Source organism: Sphaerulina musiva (assembly GCF_000320565.1).
Source record: "Sphaerulina musiva SO2202 unplaced genomic scaffold SEPMUscaffold_7, whole genome shotgun sequence".
Taxonomy (NCBI): Eukaryota; Fungi; Ascomycota; class Dothideomycetes; order Mycosphaerellales; family Mycosphaerellaceae; genus Sphaerulina; species Sphaerulina musiva.
In genome coordinates, this window is record NW_016017389.1 from 1424143 (window position 1) to 1429026 (window position 4884).

Below are 4884 nucleotides of genomic sequence, written 5' to 3' on the forward strand. Positions count from 1 at the left end.
TAATAAAGGATTAAGAATCGTTTCTTAAGGAAGGTATTCGTTACTAAGGCCCCTAAGTGCTTTATCGCATCGTTTACTAAGAGTAAGGGTATCCTATTCCTACTTAACCTAATCCTCCTTTTGAAATGTTATCTTTGATTTGCTTTTACTATCTCTAAGCTTAAGGAACTAGTTAGCTTTATCGATTTCGGCCTATTCGTCGGGTAAGAGAGCTAGATTAGTCTCTACTTACTTCCTAGTACTAGAGAAGTTAGCCTTTAATAGGAAGTAGGAATACCGACCGTAGATACCGACTATAGACGCCGACTACGAAACTTACGCTTTCCGGTTATATTCTGCTATATATATCGATCTCTATTCCTTAACTAGGGCAGCTTAACGGTCCCTACTTAGCTCGCTAAACTCGCTAGACTGCTTGATCTAAGCCTTCTTAAACCGTACGAACGATTTATTGCGAGCCTTTCTATATCGATCCTAAGCTCTCTTCTCTTCGTCTATAGCGGTAGTACGCTCGCGGTCCCGTAGGGTATTCGGCTTTAGAGAGTATTCTTTAAGTGACTTCGTAGCTGCCCCGAGCCTAGTACGCTTATTTTCTAGCGCCTCTAGCGTAATATTCTTCCGTTTCGGTATAGTAGTATCGGTACGGAGGTAGGTACGGACGTAGGTAGGGATATAGGTATAGAGGTAGGTACGGTAGTACGTACGGTAGTACGTACGGAGGTAGATACGTAGGGTAGAAGCGCTTTAAGAAATAAAATTTCTCTTATCTAAGAGATTTAAGGTTTAGGTAGTAGCCGGAACCCTATCCCGTAACCCCGAGCACCGACACTACCCTCTATAACAATATTACACTTCCGCGCCTATACTAAGCTCCTCTGCTACTACTATTATCGTCGATTTCCTAAGTGCCCCTCCCTCTACCTAAATTTTATTTCGAATATAAGTTGTTGTCGCTTTATTCGCTATTACTAGGACAACTGCTATAGGGTATTATATATAAATACTATATTATCTAGAGAAATAGTTAGACTACTAACTTCTTAAGGTATCGTAGTACTTTCTAGTAAAAAAGTGAAATCTCGTAGCTAGAGTAGAACGTATTCGGCAGACGTAGTCGGCGTATAAACCGTATAACATAATATGAAATATACTAGTATAGATATATATAGAACCCCTGTCCTAATTACTAATTACCTTCCTATACGATCCGATATACTCGAGAGATAAGCGGCTTAGCGATTTCCGGATCTTCCTTATACCTACTAACTTATCCTCTCTTGCTTTTTTCTTATCCTATATATTCCTACTAAGTCGAAACTCTTAAAATACCTAATATAGATATACAATCTCTCTCTTCCTACGTCTCTTCCTCTCTTCCTAACGACGACGACGACTAGGAAAGAAGAGATAGTCCGCATTAAAAAGAAACGAAGGCTAAAGCACTCCCGAAGGCTACCTACGATAGCAGAAGTAATAAGAGGACTCGACAGTAGTTAGATCAGACGGTTAAGCCGACGGAGGAGAGGCAGACGGAGGAGAGGCAGACGGAGGAGAGGCAGGTAGATAGAGGTATAGGTTAAGTTAATAATAATAAAACGAACGAAGATTCAGACCTACCGACTAAGCGGCGTAGTCGAGACGGGGTAGTATCGGTTTAACCAAAGGGGCTATATATTATCTATAATAGATCAGACCGATAGCTCTCTAATACAGCTTCTCCTCGACTAAGTCTCGCCGTAAGGAGACTAGGACGTACGAAAAAAGTAGTATAGAAGACCTATCCTAGTAATAAGAGACTACTAGGAAGTTAACGACTACAGAAAAAGCCTATTGTTCGAAAGGCGCCTAAAGCGAGAAGACGAACGAAGGCTAGTATAGCCGCTCTCCGAGAAATTAGGAAATACTAGAAGTCTACGGAGCTTTTAATACGCTAACTTCTATTCTTAAGGATTTGTCGAGAGATTACGATAGATTTAGCAACTAATACTAGTAATAGTATATACCGTTTTCAAGCTAAGGCTCTACTTTGCTTATAGGAAGCAACGGAAGCTTTTCTTATATAGGAGTTCGAAGTCTCTAATATACTAGCGATTTACGCAAAACGGGTAACCTTATAACAGAAGGATATAAAACTTTGTTGCTAGATTCGGAAGCGCTTTGTAGGAGAAGCGAATTTAAGTATCGAGCTTTGATCTTATAGCAATACGCCGACTACGTCTACCGACTATATACTCCTAACATCGTTTTCGAGGCTAGTACTTAAAGAATTAGTACTAGATGTATAAGATAACCCGAAAACGAGCTTCCGTAAGATATTGTCTCCCGTACTAATTATATCTATATAAATCTCTAGGTCTCTTGTTTACGGGCTAGGCACTACTTATACAGTCGTTATATTAATATTTCCTATTTCCGGCGATCTTACTTTACTATTTCTTACTTCTATTATCCAAAAACGGCAGGTACCTACCCTACGTAGACAAAGAATCCCTCGCTTCTAATTGGTCGCGCCCCTAGACCCTGAATTCCGCCGCCTTCAAAGGTATTCCCTACTTCCAAAAAAACCTAACTTGCGATATTAATATTAGTTGTTGACCCCCCCTCCCTTCCGCCCCGCCCCCTACCCGCTACAACCCCTCCTAGCCTCCGCCTACTACTCTGCCTACTACTCTGCCTACTGCTCTGCCTACTACTCTGCCTACTACTCCGCCTACTACTCTGCCTACTATACCGCCTACTACTGCTATCGTTATAGCGCCGTCACTCGTAGCGCGCTGTAAGCTTTTAATCGCTAGAAAGGTACTACGAACATCTAGAAAGAGACTCCCTAGCGTAACGGGTAGGAAAGGGCTTCTATCCGTAGGTATAAAGAAAAATCGAAAAAAGAGAGGTAGTAAGTATACCTAGTCGGTAGACGTAGTCGGCATATATAGTCGGCATATACTAACATTTCTTTTAGAGGGAGCTTTGTAGGAGATCAAAAAATGCTAGACGGAGGTTATAAACTATATCCTAAAGCTCGCGTTCGTACGTATCGTTAGGGATACTATTATCCTTTTTACCGAAGACTACCTTCCTATACGGATCCAAGCGAGCGTACTCGGCATCCTCTAGGAATAGTACGAGAGTATAGTAACGAAAGTCTTTTCGTTAGCTAATCTTCTCGCTATCTACTATAAGCGAGTTATAGTAATAGCGAAAGATCTCGAATGTCTTCGTAGGCTGTTAAAGGAGTAGAATATCTAGCTAGATAATTACGTAGTTGCTCCCTATAGCTCTAGCCTAGTTAACCCGAGTACGATATATAAGCCTCGATCAAAGACGAAGAAGACGAAATCGAAGCTAACTCTAAAGAAGCCGACTACGAAGAAGAGAAAGAAGACTCCTACGTCCTTAAGCGAAGACGAGAGCTTAGATAATCCCGATAACTCTAGCGCTTAAACGGGTACTTAAACCGGTACTAGTAGCTAGACAGACGCTAACAATTAAGATCCTCCTAGCGCCGATTAGGATAATAGGGATACCGGTAGCTAAATAGACGGGAACAATTAAGATCCTCCTAGTACCGATTAGGATAATAGCGACACCGGTAGCTAGAGAGACGGGAATAATCAAGATCCTCCTAGTACCGATTAGGATAATAGCGACACCGGTAGCTAGATAGACGGTAACAATTAAGATCCTCCTAGTACCGATTAGGATAATATAGATACTAGTAGCTAGACAGACGGGAACGATTAAGATCCTCCTAGCGCCGATTAGGATAATATAGATACTAGTATCTAGACAGACAGGAACGATTAAGATCCTCCTAGCGCCGATTAGGATAATAGGGGTTTAAACGATTCAGACGGTAAGAAGTAGGCGACTATCGTAATTTCGAGCGGTAATAAGAGTTCGGAATACGATCTAGATACTAATCCTAGCGTTCAAACTAGTTATCCTCTAGCTAATAAGGAGAATACTTAGGACGATAATATAGTACCCCTAACGATAGAGGATAAATATCTCTAGGCTCTCCTCGATTATATTAATACTTAAGAAGAAGAAGACGAGGAGATAGCTTCCGAGAATTCAGATTTTCCTTTTAGGTAACTAGGTATACCGCTTAGTTAAGCAGATTTTCAGTATAGCGACGAGGATATAGGTACCTAGGATTAAGATATCTCGCTTAGCTAAGACTATAATCCTTTCGATTATCCAGATTTAGAGGAGACGGGTCCTAATTCTCTCTAGGAGAGTCGACTAGATATAGAGAGAGAGGATAAAGAAGAGGAGTCGTAGCAGGAGTTTGATAAGGAGATAACAGAATTAGAGGATATAGCAAGGGCAGCGTATACAGTAGCTATAGATTAAGCGAATAATCGGGATACGTAAGAATTCGTAGCTAGGGGAAGTATCGATAAGATACTAAGTATACTTATAGAAGAGCCTATTACCGAACGAGATAGACTAGAGACAGAAATTTTAGCTCGCTTTATCCTTAGAGCTACTTATTTAAGGACCCTATTATTAATAAGGACGGAGCCGGCTTTCTAAGCGGCCTAGCGAAGAATAGAGATGCGTAAGGCCTAGAGAGTAAGGCAGTAGTATATAGTAACAGAAAGTTGGTTTAAACACTAGATACGCGTTCTAGCTAGGCTAGAGAAGGAGATGTTAAAGTATTTACTATAAGCCTAAGATCTAAAGTAATTTGGTTTTTCTAATTTTCGTAGTCGGCAGGTATAGTCGGCAGGTATTATTAGCTATAGAAGGAGATGTCGAAGTACTTACTGTAATCTCCTAAATTAATTTGCTTTTTCCTAATTCTCGTAGTCGGTAGGTATAGTCGGCAGCTATTGTTAGCGAGTTTAGGCAGTACGGTATATACGAGGCTTATTACTG